Source organism: Brachycentrus maculatus, unplaced genomic scaffold (genome assembly GCF_059751285.1).
Source record: "Brachycentrus maculatus isolate JH-2025_06_01 unplaced genomic scaffold, ASM5975128v1 h1tg000005l, whole genome shotgun sequence".
Classification (NCBI taxonomy): Eukaryota; Metazoa; Arthropoda; class Insecta; order Trichoptera; family Brachycentridae; genus Brachycentrus; species Brachycentrus maculatus.
In genome coordinates, this window is record NW_028280760.1 from 626,977 (window position 1) to 647,672 (window position 20,696).

General features: G+C 28.2%; 1 protein-coding gene across 1 annotated transcript in view; it reads left to right on the plus strand.

Moving 5' to 3' along the window:
* LOC148313770 (uncharacterized) overlaps nucleotides 1-20,696 on the plus strand; it is a 133,963-nt gene that overhangs the window by 40,624 nt on the left and 72,643 nt on the right. The window lies entirely within an intron of this gene.

A 20,696-nucleotide genomic window follows, 5' to 3' on the forward strand; every position in this document is an offset into this window, starting at 1 on the left:
TATGTATATATATATATATATATATATATATATATATATATATATATATATATATATTTATATATATATATATATATATATATATATATTTATATATATATATATATATATATATATATATATATATATATATATATATATATATATATATATATATTTATATATATATATATATAATATATATATATATATATATATATATATATATATATATATATATATATATATATATATATATATATATATATATATATATATATATATATATATATATATATATATATATATATATATATATATATATATATATATATATATATATATATATATATATATATATATATATATATATATATATATATATATATATATATATATATATATATATATATATATATATATATATATATATATATATATATATATATATATATATATATATATATATATATATATATATATATATATATATATATATATATATATATATATATATATATATATATATATATATATATATATATATATATATATATATATATATATATATATATATATATATATATATATAAATATAAATAATTATATATATGCATACAATTTTAGCGGTTCTTTATTTGTATTTATATACAGAGGTCATTAGTAGCATATATACAGATTTCTGGTGCTCGAATCATTTGAACTCTAGGCTTAATGGGTTTATTAGCACTTTTATTAATAAATCTTAAATATAATGTGCAAATTGAACGAATAAAACAGAGTGTTATTAAACTAAACATATTATTAAATGGCTGTTGACTCTAGGGTTATGGTGCATATTATCGATGCTTTTGTTTGTATTGGAAATTCAACTTATTTGGAAGTAATTGTGTTTCACTAAGCTTTCCACAAGCGATCATATCAACTGGAACATAAAGGACCATTACAACATATTGTTTACGAAATAATATTACTATGCCTGTCTATGTGTATCTGTTAAATTAATCTGATTTTTATCCGAAAATATAGCACAATTAGAACAAAATATGATAATTATTGAAACATAAAAATATTTTTTACTTTTGATGAATTATAAAGCGTATTTACATATATCCGTAAAATAAATATAATATTTTGCAATATTCAAAAAAACATTCTCCGTATTATCATCGTTTACTTTGTGAGTGTTATATTACCATACTACAAAGTTAACAATGCTTTTAATATATAAAATAATGTTTTAAATGTTTTTATAAATTAATTCGGCAGTCACTTTGTGGTAAAACCTATCCATTTTTAATTAAAAAAATACTTGGTTAATACCACTAAATAGTAGTATTAATTAAGTATTTTTTTTTAATATAATGTAATGTTCATTACTTTTGTAATAAAATAAAATAAATAATTATACTAAATACAAAATAAAACTACCTAAACATCACGGCGCTTCTCCGCTAGCGTAGGCTAAGAGGAAAGAACCCGATTTCAATCTATCTTAGCAAATAATATTCACCTGTTCCACATTCATACTCTCCTCGTGCATGACCACTTTCAAGTATTTAAATATTTGTTTAAAAACTTTTAGCGAGTAGACAACACCTTCACCCAATTGTTTATTTGAATTTCGATGGACGTAAATATTATTCAAATTTATTTGAATTATTTATTTTGTTTTGTACTTGTACAAGTCCAATAGGTCAGTACCACAACAGTAGAAATATTAATTAACTATCAACACCTTCGGATTTGGCGAACACGGTATTGAAGGCCAGGATGGCGAGATAACTTCACGCCTCCCTCCTTTATTTAGATTTCTATTAATCAAGTTTGGGGACTAATGAAATTCTGTTGTATAATCGCCGAAACTCGACAATTATGCGAATATTGAATGCAGTTAAGGTCGTCCACATGATGCTTCGCAAGGGGGAGGGGCGAAGGGCAAAGGGCTGCGGTTCAAAGGAAAACTCAAACCGAATCAAAAGTTGATGCATATTTTAATACTCAATTCCTTGATAATTTGATGTTTTATCTGAGAAAGTTTGTTCACTAATTTTCGTCTTGTTCACATTTTATGAAGGAAGCTACGGGCAATAATGAAAACTGGCGTTCTCACGGATTAGAGCAAATATATTTAAATGAAATCACAGTATAAAACTTGCACAGGATGTTGATTATTATTATGCTTCTTGATTGTACAATTGAGTCACTTGTTTTTATTTTAATATTATACATTTTTCATATTAAGTATTTATTTTATGATGAATTCTATAACTTTTCCTTCTGTAAAAAACAGTTTTATAGAAGCTTTTCTAATAAAGGTGATTTAAATTTTTTATTTTAACTAAATAAACTCTATGGTGGTTTTAAGCTATGTTTAATTTTTATATTTAAATCATGTTATTCTTCGAAGTAAATACTTAACCAATAAAAAAACTCATTCATTTATCTTTCTATTTCATTTCATATCTGAAATGAAGGGTGGAACGCGTGATCTGATTCGACATAAATATGATAAATGTGTAAAATATATCATTCTGAATTCAAAAACCATTTTGTACTGTTTGTATATTGGTCAAAAATACAACTTTACTGACGCCTCGTAATGTACGAGATAATATTTTTAAATATTTTAATAAGAAATTTTACAAAAACAAATAATTTTAAAAATAATATTTAGGAACCAAATATTTAAAAAATCTCCCTACAGATTTAAAAAAATTTAAGATATTAAAATTCCTAAAAATAAATTAATTGCTTTTTGTAGAACATAGTTAAAAATTAAACATACGGACACAAATAATGTAATACAAAAAGAAAAAAACAATAGTCATTAATTATTAAGACCCTCTCCCCAAGAACAATTATTATTAGAACAATTATTGAACGAGATTAATCTCTTTTTTGGAGAGACACGGCGTTATTAGTATAAGATATGTAAAAAGTAGAAATACCTTGTAAATGAGTTAAATTATAATATTTTTTGCAACTTTATTAAATAATAAATGAATTAGATTAATTATCATAAAATTACTTTAAATGTTTTAAATATTTAAAGCATTTACTCTGTGATCAGTAATTTCCACAAAATATTAGAAACGTTCGGTTATAACCAATCAACGAAACTTTGGTCTACCGGAATCGAGACGTACCCGTCTCTTCGTGAAGACAATCACTACACCATCATGCAAACACAATAATATACGTTACTACCATATCACAATTCACACACAACTGAAGAAAATATTAATCACATGCGTTTTCGTTTGACTCGAAGACATGCACTAAGAACCACAGAAAATATTTTTTTAAACGTGAATTCACTATATTAGCAATATAACAAGGACGCGTTTTCATATTCATAACAATTTTACACCTATCCGTTTCAATCAATTTTTACATTCAGCACTGAACATGTTTCGCCTCTTTCATCTCCCTTTGATATCATTTCAATTGGTCTACCTTTCGTAAATGTAATGCTAGAATCGTATCTTGGGGGGAAATCACCGTGAAAAATCCGTGTATCGAATAAAATCAGAACTACAAATATGAGTATTTACCCGTTTATGGTTAGAGTAAAGAATTTTTACGTGCGGCAATGAAATTCTGTATCAGAAATAACGAACACTATTTATCTGTCCGCATAATAGTTTAATTTATTTACATTTCCCCAAAATCATTATTTTAATTACTAAACAAACTTTGAAGAAAACTTAGGTTAATAAAAGAAACAGAGGAAGACCGAGGAAAACTTCGCACGATCAAGTATTCCAAATACTTGAAAGTGGTCAGGTCAGGAGCATATATATGAGGAGATGCAGTAGAAGTACGCAGTTGCTAGTAAACATATCAATAAACTAACTTTTAAAATATATTGTTAAGACTATATGAATAATTCATCAATATAATAATATTAAGTAAGTATATTAAACGAATAGTAGTGATCACCTACCATATAAATAGATCTATTGTAAAAAGGACAAAAATATTATGTTATATTCATCGAAGCAGACAATAAAAAAATATTTTACCATCAATGTAACAATTTAACGTTTCACATAGCTACAATACAATACAGGCCTCAGGGAATATAAAAATTCAATGTATAATTCATAAATTCCCGGGTACGTACTGCTAATTCATTTTCATAATGCTGTTCCTTACAATAACGTGAGGTTTACAATGAAGATAAAAATATTATTTTAAAAGCTTAGGGGCAAAAAATCCCTAAAAGATTCATTAAATTCAAACCGACACGAGACATCCCTGTCACTTTTAGTAGTCTTTTATTAAAACTCGCGTTACACCCGGTATCCCGGAATGGAAAGTGTTCATATAAATTTCCATAATAATGTGACCGGCTAGAACTCTAATTCTTTACAGCCGACGCCGACGCCGACGCCGACGTTCCGACGCGGACAAAGTGCGTCTCTACTTGTATTATCGTTGCGTCGTTGCAGATTGGACGCGGCTAAGGAAAAATTCACATCACTCCGTTCAAGTTCCCTCTTATCAGGAATCCAACCGTATTTTATTTGCGTAAATATATTTTTTTAACTAACTTGCTAACTATTTCATTTAAACCCATTTTCACACCCCAATGGTGCATAAAGGACTCCATGATATAAACGCAGTGTTATTTTGATCGTTGACACATAAGAGAAAGGTGATCAGCCCTCCGCTTCAGGTAATATTGAATAAATATAAGAGTGAAAAAATCACTTATATTTATTTGACCCCTCCTGGGAATCGAACCCGAGACCTCCAGAACGGTGGCCGAGCGTGCTGACCATTACACTACGGAGGCGCACAAAAAACGTGAACTATAGACCTTCAACATACAAGTTTTCAACAACAATATTATTTTATATATAATATAATAGTTCTATGGCATATTGTTATAGAAATAGGCCTCAGGTTTGACGCCAACTCAGTAAAAAATTGATTTACTTTATGACCGAATGAAGGTCTCCTATTTTTAATCGCAAGTTGCTCTGGCTAATCTCAAAATGGTGTTTAGTTGAAATATTAAATCTATTTTCCAAGAATTATGTTTATTTTAAAGAAGAATGTTCGACATCAACTATCAAAAATGCATTAACTAAATTTCAGTGTATACCAATGTAAAATCTTCTCCATGCTTTAAAGCTAGTGTTAAATAATTTTGTTCATTATTTTTTGTTTTGGAAACAAATAACTAAACTGTAAAACAGATCCATAAGTGGTAAAAAATTTCCATATATAAGAAATTTACAATATTTAAAAATTTTAAAACAGAATTTACTCAAAAAATTATCTTTTAACTGTTATTCCAGCCCTGATATTGTGTTTGTCAGCAGGTTATTATGATAATAGAGAGAATACTTAAGAAAAATATAAAATTATTTAAAAGGAATTTAATCAAATTTCAAGGTTTTACGTTCAAATTCATGAATTTCAATAAATTTCAAATAAATAAAAAAATACGAACCGACTGATAAAAAATGGTCCATGCGTATTGATTCACTGTGTTCTCATTACACCGAGAACTGAATTGAGTGAATCCGAGATAAAATATTTTTTGAAAATCACCAGATAAATTAACACAATTCAATCTCATATTTTAGAAAAAAAAACCTTAGTTCAATGGGAAATATTTATTTTCCGATGATTCCAAAGATAATCCTTCTTTATGAAGGACATAATGTGAAAAAGAAATTAATGCTGACTCCCGTTATGGAGATAGCGATATCTCATTTTGCTAAATCTCTTTCTTCCTTACTATGTGGAAAAATAATGTCGTTTGTCTAAATAAAGGACGCTATCCAAGACGTTAATTTATCAAGAGAAAACATTATTTCTCTAGTTCCATAGCAATTCTAAACTAAAATAAATTTTTACAAGTATGAAATATATACATGCTTTACCGCAAAACATTTATAATCTTCAAAACGTAGAAGAACTATTCTTAAAACAACAATAAAATAATTGAAAATAAATATTAACAGTTATTTTTAATTTCAGTTTTACTTGGTAAATACCACTTTTTCTTAAACTCTATAGTGACACGTGTTTCGATGCTTTCCGCATCATTAAACACGTTACACAATTCATTTTTAAAAAAAATAAAGAGAGAGAGAGAGAGAGAGAAATATTTTTACCAAGTAAAACTGAAATGAAAAATTTATAGATATTACCACAAAGTAACTGCCAAAACAATTAATAAAATTATTTACAGCTAGATTCGGTAATTTGTGGTTTATGTAAAAAGTCAAGGTTTTTTATTATTATAAATTTTATTTAGGGATTTTTTACGAAAGACTGCTACGGATTATTTTACGAAATAAAGTTAATATTTTTTCATAATCATGCGTATATTATTCAGAATATTCATATTTAATATCTGATGAAACACAGATTCTGTATAACACGAATATGTATTGAAAAGAACGTTACTAAGTTTAATATGGTCGGGATGTAGAATTGCTAACATAAATATCTACGACACAATACAAATCGCTATTTCTGTCATACATGGTATCCTAACAAAAGTGATGTCTCTAAAGCGACAGTATATATCTCATACAGCATTCACCACGACCATTTGTGCCTGGAGTAAAGTGTTCCACAATGACATCTGCGTACTGCGTAAGGAGGAAACAGGCTCGCATAAAGCTCTCGGGGGAGATTATAGCACCTCCTTGTGCGAGCCTTCGGAGCCTCGTGAACTTCGAGAGTTAGTAAAATAAAGCTCGAAATATGTGTCGTCGGTAGGCATCCCCCGAAAAGTAATATATAGCGAGAAGCTGACAGTACAGCACTATATTGCCGATCTCACATGTTATTATGACGAAATAAATAACAGCACTAAAGAAGCGGTTGTCATAAAATATGGTAAGATTATTAACAACTAAAAATGTAACTTAATCCAAACATTGAATCTCTTTTAAGAGAATTGAGGTACTGAAATTCAAAATTATGTGTATTTATATATATATATATATATATATATATATATATATATATATATATATATATATATATATATATATACATATATATATATATTGTATATATATATATATATATATATATATATATATATATATATATATATATATATATATATATATATATATATATATATATATATATATATATATATATATATACATATATATATTTTTTATTTTGTCCGTCTCCGTAGTGTAATGGTCAGCACGCTCGGCTACCATTCTGGAGGTCCCGGATTCGATTCCCAAGGGGGGTAAAATAAATATAAGTGATTTTTTCACTGTTATATTTATTCAATATTACCCTAGACTGAAACCTGAAGTGGAGGGCTGATCACCTTTCCTTCATGTGTAAACGATCAAGATAACACTGCGTTTATATGACGCAGCGCCTTATGCACCATTGGGGTGCGGATAAGGGTTTTATTATTATTATTATTATTATTATATTTATATATATATATATATATATCTATATATATATATATATATATATATATATATATATATATATATATATATATATATATATATATATATATATATATATATATATATATATATATATATATATATATATATATATATATATATATATATATATATAGTATCGATCAAAGTGTCCTAAAAACGAAAAAACTTTTACAAGAATAAAGAAATTAAATCCAATCATGAATGTATTTATAGTAATATAATGAAAAATTAAATAGACAAGTAAAATGATGATCAGTTTTCTTAAGTATTTCAAATAAATTGTAAAATATTGCTGAATTGTATACGAGAAGCAGAGATGAATTGCACGTTAAATTACTGAACCAAGCATTTATGCTTCATAAGCAATTTCAAAGGAATGAATTAAGTCACCTGAGATTAATTGATTCCATAAATCTCAATCGGAAATAAATAATTCATGACAATACAAGGTCGATTATTAATTAATCTAGCCTACAGAGGTTACACAGATATTTTTTTAGAAATCGATGGGAATTTTTAAATAAAATGACATTTCTAAATAGTGTTTAAAATATATTTGTATGTGAAAAGCATCGTTAACTTCGTGGTATGGTAATTTATGCTCACCGTAACATTCATCGTTCACTTTGTACAATACCACTTAAAAACTCTACTTCATGACTATCGGTTTCGGAATAACCATTCCATCACCAGGTCTACAGTCTACTATTGTAGTATTTGTAAGTCTACAGTTACACTTTTAAATCTAGTTTCCAATTTTGATGATTTTATGGATAATTTAAGTAGGTTCTACAACTTTATTGCATGCTAAACAAAGTTCTTGAGACCAAAAAAATTACGGAAATAATGTTTTTTTCAGAAACCGAAATTCTGAATTTCGAAACCGGTAGTCATTAATTAGAAATTTCGAGTGGTATAACATAAAGTTAACGATAAATAACAAGGAGAGTGTAATATTTAAACAATTTACTTGTGATCAGTAAAAAAATATTTTTGTAGCTTCATGGTATTTTGTAATTTAATATTATATTGATATCTCGATACAAATAAAGAAGTTTTTTAAGGTAAGTATATGGTGATAATTATAGGGCTTATAGCCTGTCATCTGTTGGGTTAGGTGATTAATTAATACATTGTGTAATATTCACCACTCTATTCATGCTTAAAAATACTCCAAAAAAAATTTGGAATGAAGTTGGTTTATATCATGCTTCAATTAAAACTATATTGCATTTTTCAAATATAACTTACCAATAGACAAATATTGTTGATTAATATAGACAAATTTAAAAGTGTTTGAAAATGATGCGGAATACATCGAAACACTTATCACAATAGATTTTAAGAAATAGTCGTACCAAGTAAAACTTTAAAAAAAAATTATTACATATATTATTTCGAGAAATAAAAATACTTTGTGTTCTGATCCACTCACATTTTTACTAACCAACTAGTTTCGGCAACAACCTGTTGCCCTGTTCAGGGTTTAATTTATTACTTAAAAGGTAATTACTTAATATGTTATTACTTAATAGGTAATAAATTAAACCCTGAAGAGGGCAACAGGTCGTTGCCGAAACTAGTTGGTTCATAAAAATGTGAGTGGATCAGAACACAAAGTATTTTTATTTCTCGAAATAATATATCAATATGATCCACAGAGTTAATGCTTTCAATATTCAAAACATAATTAATACAGTTAGCAGAAATCCTTCATTTAGAGTAAATTCCGTATTTATATGAACAAAGATTTGGGCACACTCAAAATAAATCGGAATAGGTCACATTTTTCTGCTTTCTCCTTTGTGTTCCAACCTCTACTGAGTATGTTGCATTATTTATTTCCTCCTTCATTCTACATTCTGTTAAGCAAAACAAAGCATCGAATTTCGTAGATGAGACAAGATTTCTTGCGGTGGGGCTCTAGAATTTTCCACAGAATAAAAAGATTTAAAGAGGAAAATGAAGTAATGTGTCTAGGTTTAAGCTATCTATCTTGATAACGTTCGTCCATTTTATACAACAAACGGCTTTAAGGAAACAATATATTCATATATTTTCATAGACATTTTTTAACATCCGACATTCGTGAAAGATTTATTTATTTTCTCAACACAACTGACAAACAAAACGATATTTATTTTCCTGGATATTTTTTAAAAATGTTTGCGGGAATATAAGCTAACTTACCACCACGCCTCCTAATCTTACCATTTTCAAGTATTTGACATACTTGATCATGCGTCAAGTTTTCCTCGCTTTCCCTCTGCTTCTATTTCTCGCTATATTCGCCTCATTATTTGTTTTATTTTTTTTTCACTCATTCGTTCCACCTCTCTTCGTTTTATCGATAATGCTTAACTCAATGTTATTTTTTGCTTATTTTACTATTCGAACATCTATCATACATCGTTTTGTCTCACATTCGTTCTAGGGATCGCATTTCGACTGTATTTAATATACTTTCTCCCTTTTCCATGATTCATTTCTATACATTAGAGTTGGTACCAGGACTCTATTGTGAACCGTCAGTTTAGCTTTCGCTGATAGGTTTTTATTTGCTCGAACTGAATTCAGTGCACCATTCACTGTAGTTGTAGCATTTACTCTCTTTCTATATATTTATCCTTACCTATATTTCCTTAATATACGAAATTATCTACCTGTTTTTAATTTCCTCATTTATCACTATTTTATACGAAACCTACATTAATCTCTTTCAAAAACCGTATGGTTAATTGATACTCCAAATTATATTATTTTATAAAATCTAAGTTTTTTTTTAAATTCATATACCTAATTAATTTTTTAACAAAAAAAAAACAGGAAGATGCTAAGATTATTACGAGAGAATAAAGGTGTACAAAGGTTTATACGTTTTTTTTTCAACATATTGAGCTGAAAAAGCTTATCCATATTTTTTGATAAAGTTTCATCCTCGAGCACGTTTTACAATAAGTCAAACCCTTTATAAAGCAAATAAAATAAAACATGCAAAGCAAAATAACCCCTAGTGGCTAACATAATCTCCCTTTGATATACTGCTTTTCCTACAGCAGGTGGTCGATATTCCTTTCAAACCGTATCCTGAAAGTTTCTAATATGCAAAGCTTAACTCAAGTGCTCTTTATAATATAGCCACAAAGCTAGGAGACTAACTTAATTACCAGATTTTTTTATCAGGTATCCTATACAAAGAAAATCATTTGTGTTTTTGTTTTCGTACGCTATCGTCAGTCATAAAATTATAAAAGTATTTAAAATCTGTTAATAATGCAATATTTTTTTTTTAAATGCTAGGTGACGGTACCTGTCAAGAAGTACGCTGTCTGTCTAAGAAATTTTTAGTTTTACGTGTGTCGCTATAACAGTCAACAGATGGCAGTGCCATTGAAATCACCAGATCTGTTGAAAAGTTTTACCCTGTATTCGAAAGGAATGTTTTTTTAAGCTAATCGGTGAATTAATTTAGGAGATTATACACTTTGAACAAAAAACAATTACATTTTTATTTATATAGATTCGGTGACTGTAATGTTTTGGTTCCAATTTACCGCATGGTTTTACATGTTTATATTCATATATATATATATATATATATATATATATATATATATATATATATATATATATATATATATATATATATATATATATATATATATATATATATATATATATATATATATATATATATATATATATATATATATATATATATATATATATATATATATATATATATATATATATATATATATATATATATATATATATATATATATATATATATATATATATATATATATATATATATATATATATATATATATATATATATATATATATATATATATATATATATATATATATATATATATATATATATATATATATATATATATATATATATATATATATATATATATATATATATATGTATATATTTTCTTCCTTTTTCCAAGTCTGACACTAATCCCTTTTTTATGGAAGTAATCTTCCATCTAGGTACTAACCATTAGAAATATCCCTTCACATTGTGGTACTATATCATTGTCTCTTTGTAAATATAATTAAGGAAAATAAAGCTTCCCATTTTGTTCTCATCTGCGAAGTAAAACTGTTGTCACAAATACGGCGTGGGAAAACATTTTAAAAACAAATCTAGCCTCCTAAAAAAATCAAAAAGAAAACGTCCAGATCTATTTTCGTTTATTGTTCCCATTTTAAAAGAAATATTCGCGTCTTTAAAATGCTTCTTTATTTATGAGTATATGTGGTCAAATATTTTTAAAAAAATCGCATTTATTCTTAATTTCCTTTATTTTAAATATTTCCATATAAGAATATAAAAATAACTAAAATGTTTGTAAATAATTATCTTTTTTTAAAATAATATTTATAAGTTGCCAAAGAAATTTCTGCTTGCCTATTATGTACAAGGATTTAAAGCAAATTCAGTTTTTTTATATCTTAAAAAAAACTAATGTCTATTGTAAAAAAATAATATATTAGATAATACAATAGATGAAATATCATATACCAATCAAGATTAGTCACATATTTCATTTATTTGTCTTATTGATCTTGTCATCTTTTCTTAACAAGACACAACTAAATCTTATACATCTTTATACCCTATTGCCTTATAAATTTTTGTCAAGCGTTTATTTTATATCGCACATTCACAATTACGTTTAGAATCTAAAAATTTGGATAAAGTAGTTATAGTACTGTCCCATTTACTGAATAAATTAGAGATGAAACATCACGACTACTGTCACGCTGCACTGTTCCCTCAATGGCACCCAATGCTACATAGGGCACTGCATCAAATTGATGCGCTGTTAAGTTGATCGTGTAGTATATGAAGACAAGCTGATCAGTCTTACCCTTCAGGTACCAGTGCCAGATAATTTTAAATACATTTTACAGTTTAAAAGTATTTTGACCGCTCCGGGAATAAAAAGAAGACAAAAGTGATAATCCCTTCACTGTATAAGCGGATACGAGTATATTAATCAATACGGCTCTAGAGTATCTGCAAACGCTGTGCAATCCTGTTGAATAAGCTGGTACGCGTCCCACACAAAAAAGGGAAAGGGATCCTGCCAGCTTTCAATCAGAGCAATTAATTTGATGATCGTACCTTTGCTGTTTCAAGCCGATGGCATTAAATGTGCATATGAGGTTATTATTAAAAAACACATTTGATTGACAAATCAATTCAATAGTTTCATTTTCCCAGTAATATAATCACGGTTGATCAGTATGGGGTAGTATTTTGCTATAATGATGCTGTAAAAGTTACCTAAATTATTTTAGTACTTACACGTAACTTATAAAAGTTGCCTCCTGAAAAATTACAAAATCTATCAACAGAGAATATAATTTTCAGTCGAGAAATTTATTTTGAAGAAATGACATTGTTAAATATACTAAATCACATAACAACGGAAATTAAATTGGATATCATATTATTTGATTAAATGGTAACATCATTCACAAATATGAACGCAACCAAGTGTCTACGTTTATCGGAGTGTTTTGTACAATATAAAGAGATCTCGATATGAAGCCTGTTTCACGGGCCCTAAAGAAACAGCAACTTCGTAAATAATTTGTATTCAAATGTCCCTCGAACGAGCTATCTCTGACATCAGACTTTATTTCGGAACGCGAAAAGATAATGTAATATTTAGGGTAACAATGTTACTCGCTCTTCACTTCGTTAAATGTTCGAGAATTTCGTTTTTCCCTTTTTCTAAAAAAAAAGATTTTACCTTCTGAAAATTTGATAAATTCTCGGCATTCCTTTAGGTATATTAATATTAAATGATTTCTAAGAAGACTATATTTTTTCTAAAAACCTGAAAAAAAACATTTGTAAACAACCTATTTCTGAAGCTGATATTGGTAAAGAATTATTTCAGATGTTGACTCAACTGACAGATATTGCTTTTCTTATATACGTATATTCATATCAAAACAATATTTTTGAGATAGATATCCTCTCGATTTTTAAGACAATCTGATTGTCTTGAAAATATAATCGAATCTGAGTTGCCTTGTAATTGGATAAATGTACTAAACAAATAAACTAAGAAATAGATCTTAATTTAAGAAAAACATATGGCATGTTAAACATTGGTGTACATTTTTTTATAATCATTTGAAATAACTTAATTTATATTGATTTAGCTGTTTCAATTCAAATTGAGGTATTTCAGAAACTATTGACAATATTTATAATGCATTGTATGAATAAAGCACATATAAATACAAATTTAGTGTACGTCCCTCTTTTTTTTGAGTGGCACAGCGTAACTAATATAAAAAATTGTAAGTGCGTCCGTGTAATTAATGAAAAAATATTTTTTTTTTATTATTAAGTATATTAGACAATTTTTTTTAAATATTTCACCATATGATGTGAGTTTCACACAATTTTGAAATGATCATTTACGGAGAGCAAAAAAAAATTAGATATTTCGTCGTGCAACCTGCATCAAAACTTCTTGAGCCAAAACAACCTGCACTAAAACGACTTGCACCAAAACTGCCTCGCGCCCAAATAGACTGGCCAAAGCCACCGCGCTAGACCAATCACGTCGCATAGTCTCATCCCGTAAGTCATTAATAAGTATGTACATAACATTTATAAAACTTTTTTAGGACGAATGTTAGTCTGGTAATAAATGGTATACTACGAATTTCCTCTTTGGTAAATCAGAAAACTTCATCATCAATATTACTTCAATAAAAATAATTGAATTTCAAGCACATGTTTTCTGACCCATAAAATATATTTCCAGTGGCCCGACAATAAGAAATCAAAAGGTATCCATTTTTTGGGTGAACTTATATTGAACAATCTTCTATTCCGTAATTTCTATCAAACGTCTTATATATTATATGTTAAAATACGGTTCAAATGTCAGCCAATATATATATATATATATATATATATATATATATATATATATATATATATATATATATATATATATATATATATATATATATATATAATATATATATATATATATATATATATATATATATATATATATATATATATATATATATATATATATATACAATATATATACACAATCCACACATGCATGAGTAATATTTATTATGACTAATAGATATTTTGTATGAAAATATTTACTTAAAAGTTAAACTTGTAATCCCATTTTTATTTTACTATTAATTTAATAAATAACGGTAAAAAATAGAAAAATATATAAATGTACAGCAAACACAACTAGTTTACCAAAAAATATACTTAAAATATAATTGACAAATATAATGACAAATAACAAAAATGTTTTCGAAAAATAAAAATAAAACCATATATTTCTCAATTTATTTACAAAATAAATACAAATGAAAATTATTTATGCTCCAAACACGACATAGCCGAATGATGCGAACATTTCAGATCTACCCACTTTCATTATTCATTTATGAATGGCGCATTTAAATTTAGTTTAAATTTTTAATGACTTTATGGATAGTGGAAGCACAGTGTACAACTTTATTGCATAATAATCATGGCTCTTTTTTTTCGAAACCGAAGTTCTGAATTTTGAATCTCGAAACCGGTTGTCATTAATTTGTATATTTTTTTTTAATTGGTATAACACAAAGTGAACGATGAATGAAAAGAAGAGTGTTAATGTACTTATAATGTTTACAAAAAAATACTAAGATAGATTTGATATGATTTAACTATTAAAAAAGCCTAAAGCTTCCTTTATAGAACTAAACCCTCAAAGCTTTAGGCGCTAACTAGCATAACTTGCTAATAAACGCTTAATGGATGGTATAATGGAGAGCTTTTACAATAATTCGGGTTTGGTAACCTCAGTACATACAAATACTCATAATAAGTAGCTAAGTCTAGCGCAAGTACTTGTGTTACATCACTGGCAAGCCTTAAATACCCTGCGTTAACTTAGAAGGGGCGATGGATTAGTATTTTGTCGAATCTCTCGATAACCTTGGCCTCATACGGTGCGGTAAATGTAGAATAAATATTATGGGGGTTGTTAGGCAGACACACGATGAAAAAATGGGTGGTTCTACTGAAGCTTCTTTCAAAAAACGATTTTAAAAAATGACGTAAATAGAGAGAAACCAAATTGATGAGGCGAGTGTGGTAAGTAATAGAAGTGGAAAAAACTGAGGAAAACTTAGCACGATCAAGTATTTCGGATACTTGAAAGTGGTCAGGTCAGGAGTCGAGTATGTATGAGGAGATGCATGAATTTGGAAGAGGCGAAGATTGTTTACAAATACAGATTGGTGTGGCGTTATATTCTCTCTGCCTATGGCTAGTTAGTCAGTTAGTGATAAGGTCGAAGTCAGAGATGTTATATTATTAATTGGCAATAAATTTAGAGCAACATAAAATATATTCCAATTTCTATTTCATATATTTTAAATAACGAAACTTGTTCTTATATATGTTCAAATGGTAAAATAAGGAATGATAATCGATAAAATTGTTAAAGGCGGATTGACACGGTTTAAACATGTGAAACTAATGATTGAGGTAAGAACGGTGAAACAAATTTACGGGGCGAATGTAGATAGAAACGAAGGCAGGGGAAGACCCAGAAAAACTTGAAATAATCGAATGAGTCAAATACTCAAAAGTGGTCAGGTCAGGATTCGAAATAATGTATGACAAGATACATGAATGTAGAAGAGATGAAGATTGTTTGAAAATATAGATTCGTGTAGCGCTCTATTCTCTCTGCCTACCCCTACGGGAAGCGGCGTGAAGATTATTTAGTTAGGCAAGCATAAAGATTCTAGTTAGATAATCTTCTGTTCACTTTTATGTAATTTGCGATCAATACCGATACAGGGTGTATCGAGAAACGTTTTGTTTTTTTTTAATCAAATAAGTTTGAACGGAATGGGAGTCAGGGAAAGCATTTGATAGGTGTAAAATACGTTTTGTTGTACCTCGGTTGTCATGTGTGCCCTGTGTGTACGCCGAAAAGGCTTATCTTGGGGAAGGTTATCTTGGGATGAGACGTAAAGGCTTATTTCGGGAAATGTTTATCTTGGGGATAATACATAAAGGCTTATCTAGAAAAGGGTTTATCTTGGGGATAAGACGTAAAGGCCCATCTTGGTGAAGATTTATCATAGGGATAAGACGTAAAGGATCTTGGGGAAGGTTATCTCGGGATAAGTCGTAAAGGCTTATTTTGGGAAAAGTTTATCTTAAGGATAAGACGTAAAAGCATATCTTGGAGAAGGTTTTCACACACCTGTCGGCTATCAGTTTTAAATCTATAATATAAGGGTTCGCCGAGTTAGGGTACTTCGTTTTGAATCAAACATAAATTCTATTTTTTTGATCGGCGTCTTTCTATAAAGATTAAAATACTTTAACAATCGACACTACATAGTTTCAATATAATTCACGTACTTATTTTATTTTAAATAATATATTTCTACAATGTTTTAAGTCTGAGAAATACGCTAAGAAAATTGCACTCCTTTCAATTTCAAGTTCAATCAACAGTTATTTGGTATTTTCGTAGAAAAGTTGTATTATTTTTTTGAAAAAGAAGGATTTGAGAAAATGAAACAGTATTTTTGGGTTAAAATGTCTAGCTGGAAAATTCCGAAATCACGAATTTGAATACCAAATCCTGAAAGTTTTCTTTGGTATCATAATTTTGTACTTTGTGACGTGTTTGTGATGTTCAAAAATAAATTTAAAACAAAAACTCTTTTTCAGAACAAACATTTGAAATATTTAGGAAGAAGCTACTGTAGGTTTTAAGAATATCGTGAAATAGTGACCTTTACGCTTGAAATATAATCCATTTAGATCCGTTCAGCCTTTCACCCTTCAAACTGAACCCGAGGTGCGTTATTATTTATCATTTCGAGCGATATATTTTCTATATTGGGTGAAATCTGCAAGAACGGGGAAAGTTTTTTTTTATAATTGTGTTTTGTTTGAAACTACTCAAATTGATATATTTTTTAAATTGCTTGTTCATATGTATTCATACATATCCTCCTTCAATACCTTCTCCATCCAACAGAAATGTCCTTTATTTATTATTTCGCCATTCACTTTGTGGTAAGACTTGATTTGTTTATATGTAAATAAAACATTTGTTTTTTTTTACCACCTGAGTATTATATTACATACAGATGCATCCATGTATAGGTTTTAATATAAACTAAAGCATTAATAAGAATAAGTATTTGTGTCTTCTGATATAAATGATATTAGTATCAGCAAAAATAAATATTTTTTCTTATTAATGCTTTAGTTTATATTAAAACCCGTAGATGGAAGCATGTAAAGCTTTCGAAACTAATCGTTGCGATTTAATATAATACGAGTACCTACTCAAGTGGTCACAACAAATGTTTTATCTATAAATTAGTAATATTCTCAATATTATTAATGTTTAAAGCATTTAATTTGTGGTTAGTTATTTTTACTTATTAATTTTTTTACAAGAATACTAGTAATATAAGTACCTATATAACCACTCGGTGAGTGGTTATACACTAATATTACTAGCGTTTTTGAAAAAAAAGTAGGAATATTTATCAGCCTAAGTTCCTTTACGTCATTCATATCCCATAACATATAATATATTCCACTCCTAAATATAATAATCTAGATCGCATGAATTACATTAAGAATCAATTTAGTTGCAAAAATGTATGCATCATTGGAATGCGTAAAACGCGGAAGAAAATCACAAATCATTCGCAATCATAAAGTATATATAAAGGGTAGTTTCATATTAAAGCTGAGTAGAAACGATTGAGCAAAGGAAGAGCAATATATACTTGCCGAAAATTCAAGAACAAGAGACATCCGTCATGGCGGCCTTATTGGGCTTCGGAATAAAGTGCTTTATTCTGAAAACTAATGAGGCAACTTCAGCGGGTCGTATTCTACACGACTACCTACCTATACGAACAACCGATAGCTCTCACCAGCTGACATGACGCTTTTACACTCATTTATCAATCTCACTTTCCTTTTCGACTAAATTAACTACTTTTTATTCACAACTCGAACTACGAAATCTAACTAAACGGGTGACGTAATCATTTTTATGTTATTTATTGTTTCGGTATTCGCTTTGTGGAAAGACATGATTAAATTTTAAATAAAACACCTCTTATTTACCACTTGACTACCTACTCAAGTGGTTAAAAAAACGTGTGTTTTATTTAGTGTATAATATTTTTATAGTATAACTAGACAAAGAATCTTACAATATAACTGAAAAAGCTTGTATATTTTTTCTCGAATGTTTTTCGCAGATACTTTGTGGCACATTTTAGAAACTCATAAAATTAAACAACTTTGTTTTAACCACATTTTTATTATTAGTGCACTTTAACCTACCGGTTTTGACAAGAACCTTGTCAGCATCAGAGTTTATTAAATTCTAAAACATGAAAAAAATTAATTCAATAAACAATAATGATGACAAGGTTATTGTCGAAACCGGTAGGTTAAAGTGTACTAATAATAAAAAAGTGGTTAAAAAAAGGTTGCTTAATTTTAAAATGTTTGTTTATTTTTCCATTTTGTTGGTTTTTTTCTAATATCTTAATTTTATCGCCCACTTTTTATGTCAATATGTCAAATTAATCACACGAGTTTCGACAACTTGATGTACATATTTGACATAAAAACAGTAGAATTTGTTGGCATGGTTTCAACCCTTTTGTATGGAAGTGAATCGTGAATTCGGCAAATGAAGAATGAAAGTAGACTGAATGCAGTCAAAATACGATCTTTCCGATGGTAAATAGTGATAAAAGGAATCAATGCGATTCGACTAGCATAAGATAAGCATTATCGATAAAATTAAGAAAAGTGTGTTGAGATGATTTGAACATGTGGAACGAATGAGAGAAGAAAGAAACGTAAACCTAATTCATAAGACAAATGTAGTTAGAAATAGGAATAGAAAAAAGGGCATGATCAATTATAAATTAAGAAAGATTTTTTCCACACCGATTTAGTTATTTTTCCTATTTCCAAACTGATATTTATATAATTTTTTGAAAGTGTACAAATCTTTCTTCACATTCTGGGTGTGTCTACTTAGGAGTTCTTTATATGGTTATCTCATCCAAGATGATAAGAATATAGAAGTCTGGATATTTACTGATCTTAATTAAGCCTATGACAGGGCGTAATCAATGTCCTGTAAGTAGGTACTCAGTCGTTCATATTCTTTTTTATATAGGAGTATGTTGAGATATCAGTGTAAATTTCTTGAAATTTCAATTCATGTAAATTGGTCATTTTAAACACTTGATTTATTTTTATTACTTAACTTTCAGACAACAAAAAAATATTTTACTGTTGCCAATTTTTTGATAGGTATGTTTAGTGTTTTCCCAACAATTTTTTAGATTTTTAAAAATATGTTATTTCCAAAGTATAAATTCTATTAAATATTATTATACTGCAAAAACTATAGCATTATAATTTTGGATTTTTCAATTTCAATAAAACAAAAATATGTAGTCCGATTTTCAATTTAAACTGATCGATTTTTTCAATCTCCGATGTAATAACCAAGGCGGGTCTAAGGGATTAGAAACTGTACCACAGGGTCCTCTAATATAACAAACCATTATAGGAGTGTGATCTGAAACGCAATAACGCAAATTATACTTTATTATTACTGGAGAAACAATAAAGGAACAAACCCAGATAAGATGTCTACACGGGGGAGGCTGTATCCCGGGAAGGGAAGGAGGAAGCTCCAGGAAGTTGTCTAGTTGTCTCGCAGTTATAGAGAAACGATAATTCGAGGATCCGAGGGGTATTACTGTTCTCTTGTGTATTGTGGCAGGAGAGGCCTCACTTCAGGTTATAATGGCATGAGGGCTCTCAGGATGAAAACCGATCCTAGCATATTCGTTTTGCTAGCAGTTAACAGTCGGCACTTCTCTGCTAGTGCCTTCACCAACTAGTGTGATGAAATATTAAAATAAGAAAAAAAAATATTCACAACACTTTGGGTGTGCACAAATCTGGGCTCAACGCTCTCCTTATCATTCATCGTTCTCTTTGTGTTATACCACTTTTAAAAAAAACTACTTCGTGACTAACGGTTTTGGAATATTCATTCTATCATCGGGTCAAATGCAGATTAAAATGAATTTGTTACGGTCTGACATTTATTTTATTTTCAAAATTAAAAAAAAAATTGAAAGAGA